Source organism: Mastomys coucha, unplaced genomic scaffold (assembly GCF_008632895.1).
Source record: "Mastomys coucha isolate ucsf_1 unplaced genomic scaffold, UCSF_Mcou_1 pScaffold14, whole genome shotgun sequence".
NCBI classification, from domain to species: Eukaryota; Metazoa; Chordata; class Mammalia; order Rodentia; family Muridae; genus Mastomys; species Mastomys coucha.
In genome coordinates this window covers 101,877,177-101,893,025 of record NW_022196896.1, presented here as the reverse complement: position 1 = coordinate 101,893,025, position 15,849 = coordinate 101,877,177, and the positions used below count along the sequence as shown (strand labels likewise).

At 43.3% G+C, this 15,849-nt stretch overlaps 2 long non-coding RNA genes across 3 annotated transcripts; one reads left to right on the top strand and one right to left on the bottom strand.

The window, feature by feature from the left end:
* Window positions 1-425: 425 nt before the first annotated feature.
* On the bottom strand, window positions 426-10,151 carry LOC116089237. 2 transcript variants are annotated; one of them, XR_004118228.1, is made up of 4 exons: window positions 10,049-10,151; window positions 7,243-7,431; window positions 5,963-6,133; window positions 426-555 (listed from the first exon to the last, which is right to left on the bottom strand). It is a non-coding gene; the product is annotated as an uncharacterized LOC116089237 (long non-coding RNA). The 2 variants fall into 2 exon arrangements; XR_004118229.1 differs by lacking the exon at window positions 5,963-6,133.
* Window positions 10,152-10,153: 2 nt separating this feature from the next.
* On the top strand, window positions 10,154-14,050 carry LOC116089236. The gene is made up of 2 exons (XR_004118227.1): window positions 10,154-10,262; window positions 13,847-14,050. It is a non-coding gene; the product is annotated as an uncharacterized LOC116089236 (long non-coding RNA).
* Window positions 14,051-15,849: the final 1,799 nt, after the last annotated feature.

The following is a 15,849-nucleotide window of genomic DNA, read 5'->3' as shown; positions in this document are numbered from 1 at the left end:
CTCTCCCGAGAGCACTGGAGCAACTCAATATTGAGCTGAGGAAGTGACAAGAAGATCTCACTGATGACTCCGGCTGCCCCTGGGACACTGTCTCTGCTTCTTGTTTTTCTGCTCCTCGGCCTTCCTCCTGGACATTTTCTTTCAGACACTGTAACTCGGCACGTGTGGGCAAATATCCACAAGCGAGCATGCTCGAGTGTGTCTGCTTGCAGGAACTGTGGTTTCAGAGTTGGACCATACTCCAGTATATTATTTCGCTAGAAGCTACAGACCACAAGTTCATGACAGTGTTTTCACGTCCAGGCTAATGCATACAGAGACTGCGATATATATTTTTTCAGGTGTTTGTGTCTGATCAGGAATACCGACGCTGTACAAAATCATTGTGGTGGAGATCATTTTTGTGACAAACCACAAAGGCCCGGGAAGGAGAGAGAAACAACTTTAATTTGCAAAACTCACACCGTCTAGACCTCTTCGGTGATTTATAAAGCTTCATGTCATTCCATTCGGACTTTCAGTACAGAAATTCTAGGTGGCTCTTTCTTCCTGGGACTGAAAATATACATGTAATTAATAAAATTTAATTCTTCGCTCTTTCTTTCCCTCAAAAAAATAAATTACCTGACCTTCAAAACATGTCTGCGTCTAACTTCGTTAAGGGTTTGCCTTTGTGTTTTCTTTAGGTAGAAGCCCAGCGATTTAGTTCAAGCTGTCACTCAAAGTCTCTGGGTTAAAAGGTCTCTATGTATTTATCTTGGTGCTAGTATTAGCCAGTTAAATGGTTGGATAGCAGTCAAAGACTGCGAGAAACAGATATTTGAGAAGTCAAACATTTGGTACTTGAGAAATGACAGAAGAACTTTAGTGGAGTTTATTACCCGATAATTATTGAATAAGCAGAAGAACTTGTATATTTTCCCAGCCCCAGCCCCGGCAAATAAGAAGTCACTGAAAACCATACACACCATTTACAAATAGTAGACAGAAACTGCTTTGCAGACCTGACAAACAGAGGCTCCAAGGCGCTTTTTGATTTTTTTTTTTTTTTTTGGTTTTGGTTTTTAACTGATGACATCTAGAGACCAGAAAATGATACAATCAGCCCTCCCCACCCCCAAACATGTACAGAGAGAGAGAGAAGGATGAGGAGGGAAAGGGGGAGAGGGAGAGAGGGGGGAAGGGAGAATGGAGATAGGGAGAGAGAGAGAGAGAGAGAGAGAGAGAGAGAGAGAGAGAGAGAGAGAGAGAGAAACTAGACTGGGGATGGTCAGCCACTGTGACTATATGAGTAAGACAGGAGCTTTCTACACTCCAGATGCTAGAAACCACCTTTAAGCATCGCCATCTGCCCTCCCAGCAAGGGCCACCTTCCCAACTTCCTCACATCTGTCAGTAACTCTGCCAGTCTCTGAAGCAAGAAATCAGTCATCATCGGCCCACTCTCTGGCCTTCAACCCCTGTATGCAATCTGTGACCAAGCCCTGTCATCTCCACTCACAAGCCTCTTGATTCACCTTCTCTTCCATAGAGGAGGGCGATGTTTAGCATCAACAAGCAAAAAGCTGCTGGGCGGATATTGCTCAGCATCAGCGCCCTTGGCTTGGCATCAGCCAAGTTTCCATCGGCCCCCAACACAATCCTGCTCTGCCTGTTCTGAGGAGGCAAGTCATGGAGACAGGCTGCACCCTGAACGTGCACACGAGGAAATAGCTTTACACCTCAACAGCACGCCTTCAAACTTCAAACCTCCAGCTCCACGACAGAACAGCTTCCTGGTGTGCTGGCCACCTGCGTTTATTATAGTAATATGAGGGCAGAGAATTATCCAGATAATTAGCAGCCTATCTGAAATAGGTTGCCCTCCTGCTGTAAGCTTGCAAACCTAAACCAACTTCCTATTTACGTTAGTTCTCTTCTTTACATTGGATATGCGTGAGCTATGCAACCGCCTGGTGCTATTTGTTATAATGATGGTCATTATCGTTGTCATTTTTAACTATTGTCTAGAAGATGCTAAGCTCTGGTTGCATCAAGTACCCCAGGATATCCTGACATTATCAACTGAACCCTCTGAAGATGATGGGCTATACATTCATCTTCTTCCTCTCAGTATTTGCAGTTCTTCCCACTGAAAGCATCCGATGTGTAGAAAGCATCTTTTCTACACATTTGTTTTTCATGCTACGACAGCAGAAGGATGCAGTCAGTCTCCTGTTCTACACTTTGCTGATGAACTTCCTGTTCTTGTCCTCTGTCCACACTGAGGAAACACCCAGGCTTCTCCCCAGTGTGGTCATAGAACCACATACGACTTGGATGTCTTCGCTTGTTTGGTTTGGCTTGGTTTTATATTGGCCTCCAAGTCACAGCTGTCCAACGACAGCCTCTCAAACGTTGAGACTTTTTTATTTTTATTTTTTTAAAGATAAGGTGTCATTGTTAGGGTTTTGGCAGTGGAAGGGTACCTTGGCGAATCAATTGGGACCAAGGAAGGCCACAGAGATGACACCGCACAACAGATCTCACACAAGAGATTTATTGTGAGGAGGAAATGAAAGGTAAGCTCTGAGTGGGGGGCAAGGGTGAGACAGAGAGACAGACAGAGACAGAGAGTAAGCTGTAATGGCAAGAACCTTGGAAAGGGTGTGCACATTGCATTGGACAGCTGGCGATGATGTGGCCGCTGCCGCTGAGGCCCTGAAGTCAGATTGGGAGCAGGCAGATCCTGACAGTTATTTAGCCCAGGCTTTCCTCAAATTCACTACATCAAACATAACCTTGAATGTCTGATCCTCCTGTCTCTGCCCCCCAAATGCTAGGACCACAGGCCAAGTATCACTGTGCCCAGTTTAGGTACTGAACACAGGGCCTTGTGTAGGTGAGACAAGCACAGACTGGGCAACAAGCAAGACCAACTGGGCAACAGACTAGCCTTGGAGTCTTCATTCTTAGTCCAGTGCAACTAGTCATTTTCTTTTCCTAGATTCTTTTCCAAAAAACTACCAAAAGGGACAACTGAGAAAGAGCACCCACCCCATTCTTGTATATTCCCTGGCCGTTTCTGAAAATAGCACTGTTCTGACAGGAAATGACAAACAGATGCCCCTTGACCCACTGTGACCCCAAAGTGTCTGATCATAAGGTCAGCACGTGGCCTGTTCATTTGGGAACTGCCAAAGCCCGGGCTTCTTAATTTAGAGTGTCATATGCCACAGCTGTGATAGATTAGGGACATCCTTTCAAATGAAGCCTTTTGGCTGTTGCTGGGGCCATTGCTCTTATCATGCCTGAAGGCACAAAGGAGGGAAAATGCAAACGAGTTCAGAGAGTTGGGTAAGACTCGAGGTGTCCTTTATGATTAAATGACAGTAGGAGGCTGCATTACCACTGAGAATCTCACCCTGCTGCCATGCTCGGGGCAATCTCCCATAGCAAGGACCAGTCCAGACACCAAGGAGAAACCCTCTACCAGGGACGCTTCAAGCCGATTTGGGATGAAGACGTCTCTGCTGGAAGACTGACAAGTTCCTAGGAAGAATATTCTGAGTCATTCCGGCAGTTAGCGGCATTTCAACCCAAAGCAATTTTATTAGAAGCAGCGTTCAGTTTCCTCAAAGGAGAACACTCAGGAGGGACCATCCATCCATTCCCTGTCTCCACTCACTCTGTTGGCTTCCAAACTGGGAGTGTATGCTCAGCCCTCTGATCCTTGCAATAGCATTCTTCCCAGGCTACAGGCTTTCTTCCTTTCTTTTAAAGAAAGCCGTTATATCTTTTCTCCAAGTGTAAGTGTGATTATGTGAAATCTAATATTAAAGGAAAAAATTGTAGAGCTGTGTGTGCCATGTGCAGGAAGAATAGAAAGGAGGCTGGGGAGGAGGCCGGCTTCCTGAGTGAGAGATACTTGCTGCACAAGCCTGAGGACCTGAGTTTGATTCCCATCACCCATGGAAAAAGCCAGGTACAGTGGTATGAATTTATAATCCCAGAACTGGGGAGTGGGAGACGAGAGGATCCCTGGGGCTCACTGGTCAGTTAGTCTAGTCAAATCAGCAAGCACCAGGACCCAGTGAGATGTACTGTCTCATAAAACATGTGGACTCAAGCTTAACCTCTGCCCACACACACACACACATACACACATATACACATTCATACATATATGCATACATACACATACACACACACACACAAATAAATTAAATTTAAAAGGGAAGACAGGATGAGCTGATTCCTTCACAGACTAGAGTCAGCATGCTGCTATACTGACACACTTAAGTCAAGGCAGCCCAAGTGTGACTTCCTGACTCCAGAACATCTCTTAGAAACAGGTTCCCTGTGTCAACTTAGCTCCCAGGTTCTGGGGAATAACCGCATTAACTGTCATTTCTTGATGAATTCTGTTCTAACTAATTAGAAAATCAGTTATGTGAACAACATGCAAGTATAATATATAAGCAGAGAAGTAACCACAAAGCAGGTAGATTTTTTTTTAAACCTCTCATTTCAGCGTGCCTTAGGCGCTCTCCTGCCCTCCTGACACCCACCTTCAGTGTGCTGAAAATAATGCATGCTTATAAAGCAAAAATTAGAAACTTTGATTCTAATTTGCTACTCAGAGCCTAGAAAATTCGATGGCTTAAGGCCAAGCTCGCATTCTACACTCCTAATTGTACACAATGCTCATCTTTCTTGCAAATAGTCAGACATTGCGCTGGCCAAAACCGTGTACATAAAATTGCAAAAAGCATTTGGATTAAGATTCCAGAGCATCCGTAAAAGAATTTGTGTCTTACTGTATCAGGGCCTGATAGAACCAAATGCCGAACACTGCAAAACTACTAGAACGTGTTGCTGAAGATCCCAGAGGACGGGAAGTTCAAGATTAAGGCAGGGACAGATGTGATGTCCAATAGGAACTTGTTCCTCACATGTGCCGTGTGTGTGTGTGTGTGTGTGTGTGTGTGTGTGTGTGTGTTTTATAGTACTAGTAGTGCACATGTGAACGCATATATGTAAAACCCAGGAGTAATCACAGGGTGTCATCCTTCAGGCACCACACACATTTTATGTGAAACAGGGTCTCTCACTGGCTTGATACTCATTAAGCCAGCTAGACGGGCAGGCCTGCAAGCCCCAGGGATTTTCCTGTATTGGCTCTGCCAGAACTGGGATTACACATGCGTGCCACCAGTGATTGGCTTTTTCTTTTCTTTCTTTATGCATGGGTTCCAGGGACCCAGCTCAGGCCCTTGCACTGCAAAGCAAGCAATTTACTAACTGACTCATCCCCCCAGCCCCTCACTTGGTATTTAACTGCTGGGTCCTCACTTGCCAAGGGAATGAATCAGTTCCCTCAGGCTCTTCTATAAGGGCATTAATCCTGCTCGGGAGGCCTTTGCCCTTGTGGCCCAACCACTTCCTGGTTATGTTACTACACTTGGGATTAGATTTTAACATATGAATCTGGGGAGGGGTATAAATATCCACGCCACAGAAAATGCACAAAGGAAAGCATTCCCTAATACAGCAGAGAACAGCTGAACTGGCACCATTATCCTAGAAAGTTCTTTCCAAAGCTACTTTCCATTTCAGACATAAAGTTGTGTCCTATCTGATATAGCCTCCTTCTGAGATAGCTCACCATGACCCACACCTCTGGGTGTTCACACCCTTGTCATTGCACACACACACTGTACCAGGCCCTGATCTATATAACCAATAGAAGTACTAACAAGTGACACATTTCCCCATGAGAAGAACACCCCCCCCCAACCTCCACAACAACAGACCAAGAGATGTGTGCCGTCAATAGCCAGGAACCTCAGAAGAACCGAGGCGGCCAGCAACCATGTGATGAACTTGAAGAGAATCACCCTTGACCAAGTCTTGCTCATGAGAGCCACCTTCAACCAAAACCTAGAGGCTAAATCCCCACTGCTGGATGGTTAGGTCTCACCTGGCTCCCAAGTAGTGTATCCATTTCTGCAGCTACTAAATAGCGTATCAATTTCTGATATAGCTCTGGAGGGACTAATTGTAAATGTCTGTGCCTCCCCCTTCAGTCAAACGTTGAAACTAGTTAATTAAAAAAGAAAATGGGAAGAAATATTTCCCCAGCAAAACTAGCCTGCAGAGTGGAAAAACAAAAAAAGGGAAAAAAAAAAAGAAGAAAAAAAATGTGTTAAAACATTGTGACAGACCAGATGTAGATGAAGTCAACACTGAAACAAAACCATTAAGACCTGTGTGTGTGTGTGTGTGTGTGTGTGTGTGTGTGTGTGTGTGTGTGTGTGTGTAATAGCTCTGTAAATCTGGAACTCACTACAAAGACCATGTTGGCCTCAAACTTGCAGCAATTCTCCTGTCTCATCCCGCTGGGTGCTGGGATTATAGATGTGAGCCACCATGCTCAGTTCGAGCATTAGATATTATATTAGTAATTAGAATCCATTGCTGGGAGCTATAGAGATGGAGAGTTAAGGGCACCGACTGTTCTTGCAGACAGTCTGGGTTTGATTCCTGGCACCCACATGACAGCTCAGAGCAATCTGTAACTGCTGTTTTACCAGCATGAAATGATACACATACATGGGACCAAACATCCATATACATAAAATAATAATCAAGTACTTTTAAGGAACCCATCATTAACCATTCTAAGCATGTATATCATCATAAGTTCAACAGATATTAACGGAGTGCCCACCCGAGACAAGGCTGTGCAGCACTAGAGAGACACAGCCAGGGTCACGACAAAATCTCTGTCCTTGTTGCTCTCTGATCCAGCATCAAAAATACAATCCTGACTTCACCTTCAGAGGGGATGTCTTTAGCTGGATGGAGAAGAGCCAGGGGAAGAGGCTGATGAAGAGCCTCAGAAATGTTTCCAAAGCTGTCTTACTCTCCATAGTCCTCATTGACCTCCCTGCTTCCTGATGTACCAAAGACTTAAAAAATTCTATCCCTAAGATATCAGCTATGTGTATCTTAAACAAGGATTCTCCAACTCTGTCCCCTTTGGGCACCTTTTTTTTTTTTTTTTTTTTTTTTTTTTTTTTTTTTTTTTTTTTTACTGGCAGGATTGTCACAAACTGAAAGAGACTCTGGTTCACACATGCACAGATGAAGAAAGTAAACTCTGAAGGGAAGAAGCCCATCCAAGCCCTCAAAAGCAATAGCCCCCTGAAGCTTCCACCTCTGGGGGTTCCAGCCAGTGCTTTCCCTACCACATCTCACCAATGCCATCAGTCTTGGACTGCTATGCTTCAGCAGCCTGCGAGAACAGCCACGGAGATTTCAGCTTCACTCACACAGCGATGGCTTCATTCGGCAGCCGTCCAAGGTCCCTGCTAAGGCTGTTTTCCTTGACTCAATTAGAGAGAGCACTGGGGGAAGATCAGGCTGAGAAATTCTCTGGGCTCTCATCTGTTAATTGAAGCCACTGTCAGATTTTCCACACCATGACAAATGATCAAAGATAGATACCTCTCTCTCTCCCTCTCTCCCTCTCTCCCTCTCTCCCTCTCTCCGTCTCTCTGTCTCTCTGTCTCTCTGTCTCTCTGTCTCTCTCTCTCTCTCTCTCTCTCTCTCTCTCTCTCTCTCTCTCTCTCTTCCTCTCTCATTTCAAGGCAAATAGTACAACCTATTTTAAAATGGAAATAAAACAGTCAAAAGGGACCTAATCACTCAGATATGTTCAGAGTTTGAAGCCAAGGAGCATCCATTTCTCAAGGCGGAAGAGAAATGTCATTTGGGACTATTGTGGATTCTGTGAGCTGGGTGTTGGTCCAGAGCCTCTCTGCCACGTCTCAGTCCCCTGCTGTGTAAATGACAGGCAAGGGCCTTGGGTCCTTTGAGCACAGGATGCTTCAGTGGCCGGCAAATTACCAGCCTGTATCTATATTGACATTCGTGTTCTTGACTTAATGGTTAATTTACTTAATGAGGAGCTTCTGTCCTCCTAAAAATGAATGGAATGTCAAAATGTACTGGACTGGGCAATATGATAGACAGGAGGCTAGGAAGGGATTCTTCATTCCCAGACCCCCAATTGTGTGCATTTCATTCATTTCATAAGTGATTGGTTTTAGTTCCTGTTGTGATTGGGATATGGTTTAAGTGTGTCCCCCAAAGATTCACATCGTGGAAGTTTATTCTCAGTGGTGTAGTTATTCAGAGAAATAGTTGAGCCTTTGAGAGTCAAGGATGATGGGAAATAAAGAGCTGACTGAGGGCACCATCTTCAAGTGGAACTGGTGTTCTCTCAAGAGTTTCGCTGGTTCCTGTGAGAATGAACTCTAAGGCTACTTTATTTAAAATAAAGCAAACCTGGTATCTGATGCTCTCAGTTTCTTGACTCCCATGCAACCCATCCCTCTTGCCCATGTTCTTGTCATGATGCCATCTGGTATGCTATGATATAACCAAGTAAATGTTAGTGCCTCGTTCTTGAGTCTCTAGACCTTTGAGATAACTAAGCCTCTTTCCTTTAGTCATTGTCTCATATTGAGTGTTGTGCTGTAGCAAACAACAACAGAAGCAGGCTAATGTATTTCCTATTATGTGAATGCCTGGCCTCAAAGTAGGACAAGAGTGAACAGTTGAAATGCATACCCTATGCCTCACCCAGAGTCACACCAACCACACCAGTCCAACAAGCAACTACCATAAACAAGTCAAAATAACTCAAGATCGTGAGGCTCCTGAAGCTCTCTGAGTTGTATAAAGATGTTAAAAACCAAAAGAGCACCAGTTTGCGAATTTCCTGGATATCTAGTAGGCATTATTTGCCAACAATGGAAGAAAAATTAAGTTGAACTAAGGTGGAATTCCAGAATGACTGGAATGACATTTCCTGTCACAGATACCTCACCCCACACTAAGACTGCCAGTGGGTAGAGGATAGTAAAATGCACAAATCCTGGAGTCTAGCCATTGGGTGAGGATCCTGGCTAGTCTCTCACTGGTGTGGCCTTGGGACCCGTTGTCAATCTTTCCTGTGCATCAGTTTTCTCATTTGCAGAGTGAAATTGAAATGATACTTCCTAGCATTGCTCTGAGGCCTAAACAAGCTGACTTACTAAAAAGATGTAGGGAAATTTATCCTACCCAGAGGCTACACTATCACTGAAAGACAGTTTCCTGTTATAAGCAGATTTTCTATTTCCAGAGAGTTTCCCATTTGGGGATCAGAACCACAGTGGAGCTGAATCTCAATCTCGCGCTTCTTCCTTTTTCTTTTTTTTTAAATTTGTTTTTATGTATGAGTACACTGTAGCTGTCTTCAGACACACCAGAAGAGGGCATCAAATCCCATTACAGATGGTGGTAAGCCACCAGGTGGTTGCTGGGAATTGAACTCAGGACCTCTGGAAGAACTTTTTTTTTTTTTAAATTAAAGAGAAACTCTAACGAAGACCAAGGATGTATTGCAAAGCTCAGTGAGTAAATATCATTAAAATATCATTAAAATAAAAGAAAAATGGCAGCATCAATACTTTTAACTTTTTAAATTACGTGTGTGTGTGTGTGTGTGTGTGTGTGTGTGTGTGTTTGGCGTGTGCATGGGCGTATGCATGCCTGCATATATGTGTGGAGGTTAGAGGACCATGTAGGTCCTAGAAATTGAACCCAGATTGCCAGGTTTGGCATCAGGCCCCTTTATCCACTGAGCCATCTCACGGGCCCTCAGAATCTCCCAACTTTCTTTAATCTACTTTACGGACCTTTAAACATGTGTTTATGGAATAGACTGTGAACCCACGGAGGTGGAAACCCAGCTTTTTAGTATCTGTGATGCCACATCCAGAGAATAATATCACACAGAAGGTGAGTACCCAAGAAATATTGTATTAATAAATAGCTCAGTCTATTTATTAGGTCCCCAGTCTAGCTTTTGCCTTGGATTCTGAAGATCAAACCCAGGTTCCATATATACTAGGCAAAAGCTCTACCACTGAACTACATCCCATATTCTCTCGAAACTATAAAGCTATGGCTAATGTTGATATGTGTATGAATATGTGCATCATTTTATAATCACCTTTGTAGAGAGCCACAATGGTGGCTGTGAACAAAGTTGGATAGGACTCTGGGTCCTATTCCACCTGTAGTAGGAAGCAACTCTCCAGGGATACAGATGTTCCAGGGCAGAACAAAGAGCTACTTCTTTATATTCTAATCTCTGCCATGGTTTCAGAGTTCTAAGTTCTGTGCTTCTCACATAAGCATGGCTGTTTCCAGTCCAAGGGCCACAGGTAAGTCTTAAGTAAAATTCATCACAGAGTGAATGCCCCCAAGTTCCATTTATACTGGTGTAGGCACAGAAGGAGATCCCAGCATAAGCATAACGGCTTTCTCCTCCCAGTTAGAGCCAAGACAGTCTCTGCCAATTCATATTGTCCCTGGCAAATCATATGATGGTCCTCATCTACACAGCACACATCTGCCAAAGCTCTGCCCTTGATTTCTGTGCATTGATGTCTTTTGAACATTACTTCAGGTAGCATGGATATCCAGCATGAAGACTCTGTGAAACTCTGGCATGTGCAGGTTAGGTCCGGTAGTCTTTCACTGTGTGTGAGCGTGTGTGAGCTTATAGGTAAGAAAATTTGGACTTGGGCAAGAATTATATGTGACAAAATACCTCTTGTACTTTCACCAAAGATAAGTAGAAATGCTAATAGGCCTCGAGTTATGATTTATAGTTTCTTCTCTCCTATAAAGATTTTAGGAATAAAGAGACATTTAGCAAAAAGCTAAGGAGAGTTTAAAGTTAGGCTCCCTTAGTTAACCAGAAAAACTATTAATGATCTCTAGGTTATGAAAAGAAATCCAGCCAGACTGAAGAAACCAATTAAGAAAAAAAATAGTAAGAGTGGTCCTATAAGAAACAATATGGCTGGAGGTGTGGGTCAGTGGTAGAGTGTGATTAGCTTGCTAGAGGCCCTGGGTTTGAGCCTCACTCAGTATTGAAGAGAATGAGGAAAAGAGGGAGGAGGGGAGGAGGAAAAGAGGGAGGGAGGGGAGAGGGAAGGAGAGAGAGAGGGAGAGAGGGAAGGGAAGACCCTATATACCTTTAATATAAAGTCACATTGTAGTTTCAATGTGCTAAAAAACATTTGTAAGGTTTCTTTTCTAGTCTCTGTGTATTTTCTTCCGTTTGTCTTGCATTCTTTTTAAGGGAATAGATCATCCTTTCCTTCAAAGGTTAGTTTAAGGACCCATGCTAATGTCACCAGGGAAACAGTGAGAGAAACTTTTCAGACCACACTGATACTGCCACCTGAAGCCATCATGCTAAAATTGCAGGAGCAAATCTTTAAACCAAAATTTTCCTCTAAGGCTAAATTTGCATAACAAAGACAGCTTTGTAACTTGGGGGGGGCGGGCTTTGACTGACACTAATGCAAATGAGGAAATCTAATGACTTAAAAAAAAACACAAATAAGAGCAAAAAGGGGGTGAATCTTCTAGGCTCATGAAATTACTAGCCACACTGTTACTGTTGCATTGTTACATTGTTACATTGTTGCATTGTTGCATTGTTGCATTGTTACATTGCTAGGCCCTTGTTCTGCTTTGCCAGTTTCCCAGAGATCTGAACAAATCCATAAACAATGATTTCAACAGTTGCCTGGGTCAGGTCACTGTACAGCTGCTGTATGGAAGAGACCCAGGATCATACTGTCTCATGCAAGATCGGATATATTTCTTTTCCTCATGTTAAAAAAATGCAAATGTTTACTAAAAATTAATTAATTAATGTTCCTTTTTCAAGGTGTGAGACCAGTTGAGAAACTGTGTTTTGTTAAGTGGTTCCATTTTAGAGAAGGTGTGGAGAAGTGACTGAGTGAGGAAGCCAAGAGCTGCTGGGACTGCTTGACAATTATTAATGACCACGATCGGTTCCTTGATCCAAGTTACCCTACACGGAAGCTAAGGAACTAAAGGCTAGCGAGATGGCTCAGTGGATAAAGCACTTGCCATGTAACAGACACTGTGGTTCACATGTAATCATAAGAGACAAGACAGAGACAGAAAGTCACTAAAGCAAGCTGGTTAGTCAGATTGGTGGAAACCACAAGGAGAGACCTTGCCTCAATACATAAGGTAGAGAGCAAGGGAAGAAGACACTGAAGTCACCTTTAGGCATACACACACACACACACACACACACAAACACAAACACACACACACACACGTGCACCTGCACATACATACATGTGCCCATATATGCAAAAATACATAATATATGTGGCTATACACATTTACATGTATACACACATATGATGCACAAATATATATGATCCATATATATCATATATGTGAATAGAATAAAAGGAAAGCCTATTCTTTCCCCTTAAGGACTTGATCTAGAAGCCCTTGGTGTTACTTCCTCCATTACTTCCTTCCTGTTGCCCAAAGATAGTCTGGGAAATGTAGTCTTTGAACAGGTAATTATAATTTGGAAATTATAATCACAAAGATTAAAAGAAAACCAGGGACCTCTGTGGTATTTTAATTCTCTCCTTTAATCTGTTCTTGTGGCTTGTAAGCAGGCACTGCTTTTAAGAAAGACTGCCCAACCCTACAGAGTTAAAGGGCCACAGAGAGGCAACAAGAAATATAGTGTAAGGTCTTGGATTTTGCTTTCCTGTAAAGACTGAGTTTCTGCCTCTACTTCCTAAATGCTGGAATTACAGGCAAGCCTGGCCACCCTTGGCTTCTCCTCCTACCAAGTGTTGCAAATAGTATCCCTATTTTAATCTCACTGATTGCAACAGCTGGGGCCAAAGGACTCAAGCCTATGGATGGAATAATCACACTGCGGTACCATTACCTTTCTGAAATGAGTGATCGAAATGTGGTTGTGCAATAGGGAGTCCTTGATTTCAAGAAATACGACCTGAAGAAAGTACAGGGGCAGAGCCATTGTGTCTGCAGCGTTTTCTCAAGCAGTCAAACAGAGAAAGAGCGAGAACAAAAGCAGTAAAATGCTAACATTTGGATCCTCTCGATGGAACGGACAGGAAAAGACTTTGTGCCGTTCTTGCAGCTTAGATATAACTCTGAATTTCTGTCAAAATACAAAGTTAAAAACAGTACTGTCTTAGTTCTGACTGGAATTAACTTATTAGGGTTTTTTTTTTAAATGTGGTTCATTTGAAGTTTAGTCATTATATAATACCTTAGTTGAACTCAGAGTGCAGACTGTATAGTAGCCTTTGTTTCTATAGTTAGTTGGAGACGCTGGGGATTGGACCCATGGTTTAAAACATGTCCCCCCAAACAATGTACCTCTGAGCCATTCTCTTGGCCTCTGTATTTGGTTTAATTTGAGCCCTTTCCCCTTTTACCCTACATATTACAGTCATTGGAGGTAACAGGGATGTTATGGATAGCATTGGGTATGACTAGAAGCTAAGGATGACCATGCTTAAAACTCTAGCATTTAGGAAGTAGAGGCAGATTGAAGACCACCCTGGACTACCTAGTGAAACTGTCTCACTGAACAAGAGGACAAGGCCACATGTATGCAGCGTTAAGCACACCACTCCCAGACGTGCTGCAAGAATTCCAGGACCAAGTACAGACTGCCCAGCATCTCCGCCCACCTAGATTCTCAGTCCAGTTTGCTCAGACTTAACATTCCCATGACACTAGTGTTTTCTTTCGGAGACTCTCAGTTCCTCTCAGTTCTTAAACTAAATTCAGCACCAGGAATAGTTTTGTTCTTTGTCAGAACAAAGCTTTTCTGGTGGCCAGGTGTTCCGGAACACCTCCACCTCCAGCATGCAGGAGTACAGGGTGTGTGTGTGTTTTTTTTTTTTTTGCACAGATGCTCGTCACAGAGAAAGAAGACAGAACAGAAGCATTCTATCCCATCATGCCTATGCGCTTGAGCTTGCAACCGTCTTTCAGACTAGCCTGCAGACTCTTCTCTGCCTCTAACAACAACGGCATCCACCTTTAGCGTGGGGTGGGCAACTTCATCAAAACAGGCACACGCATCTAACCTTGTTGACCAAGCAGTCATCACCAACTAATGATCCAGAGTCTTGTGTATTCCCCCTGACTTTAAGCACAAAACTGTCAGTTCAATGTTTAGATCGTCGCATCCCCTTCCAAGCTCACATGCTCAGACCAATGGTTAAATAGCTGGATCAAGAACAGCCATCCAGGCGGTGGTGGCACAAACCTTTAACCCCAGCACTTGGGAGGCAGAGGCAGGCAGATTTCTGAGTTCAAGGCCAACCTGGTCTACAGAGTGAGTTCCAAGACAGCCAGGGCTACACAGAGAAACCCTGTCTTAGAAAAAAAAAAAAAAAAAAAGAACAGCTGCTCTCAACCTGTGGGTTGTGACCCTTTTGTGGGGGTCAAACAATGCTTTCACAGAGGACACCTAAAACAATCAAAAAAATGTATTTACATTATAATTTTTAACAGTAATAAAAGTACAGTTGTGAAGTAGCAACAAAAATAAATTTATAGTTGGGGGTCAATATAACATGAGGAACTGTATTAAAGGGTCACAGCACTAGGAAGGCTGAGAGCCAGTAATCTAGAACTTCCTGCAGGGAAACATTTAAGGCCAGAGAAACGGGTTATATGTGAGTGGCCAGTCAGTTCAACTGGCAGATCTGCAAGCCTTAAAGTAAGAAGCAAATTCCCTTCCAGTCACCCATAAGCTTGGCAGGGAGTTAGATTCACACTAGTGTGGCTCACAAGCAAGACCTGAGGGGGAAGCCCAGGGGGATGAGAGGTGAGCCTGTCCCTTTTTACGTAAAGATCTATTTAGCTGCGAATTTTAAGTGCCTGAATATATCCAGCTAATAACCATTGCGTAAATTGCCATATAAATACACTCACTGCCTTTGAATTTGAAAAGCATGTATTTCCAAACACATACTCCTACAAATTATTTTTTTTTAACTATTGAAAGAGATGTTCAGAGTCCTTAAATGTTGGTTTATTAAGTTGTTTGCCTGCTTGGTTGCTTCTCATGGAGAAATGCTTCTCTTGGAAGTATGGCCATTTCCCCTTCAGCAGTCTCCTAAGATTGACACGCAGCCAGGTGGATTGAAACAGCATCATAGGCTATAATCTAGAAGATGCCAAACCATCCCGAAAGAACAAAGGAAATGTTTCTTTTCTTTGTCTCAACCCTGAAGATGGATCTGTCTTCTCCTTTTAAAAAATATTGTTCTAGTCTAATTGGATTCAAGAGCCCCGCACTGCCTTCTAACAGCCATGCCGAAGCAAATGCTCTAACTGAGCACACACATACACACACAACACACACAAACACACACCTCATAAACACATACACATCACACACACATACACCACACACATACACGCAGACAACACACACACACAAACACACACACCTCACAAACGCACACACATACACACACAGACAACACACATACACAAATACACATACCTCACAAACACATACACATCACACACATGCACCACACACATACACACAGACAACACACACACCTCACAAACACATACACATCACACACATACACCACACCATACACACAGACAACACACACACACACCTCACAAACACACACACATACACACACACACACACACAGGCAACATACACACACACATCATACACACACATACACACACACACAAATACACACACCTCACAGACACATACACATCACACACATATACCACACACATACACACAGACGACACACACACACACACTTCACAAATACACATACACACACACACCTCACAAACATACACACAGACAACACACACACAAACACATACCTCACAAACACACACACACACACACACACACACACA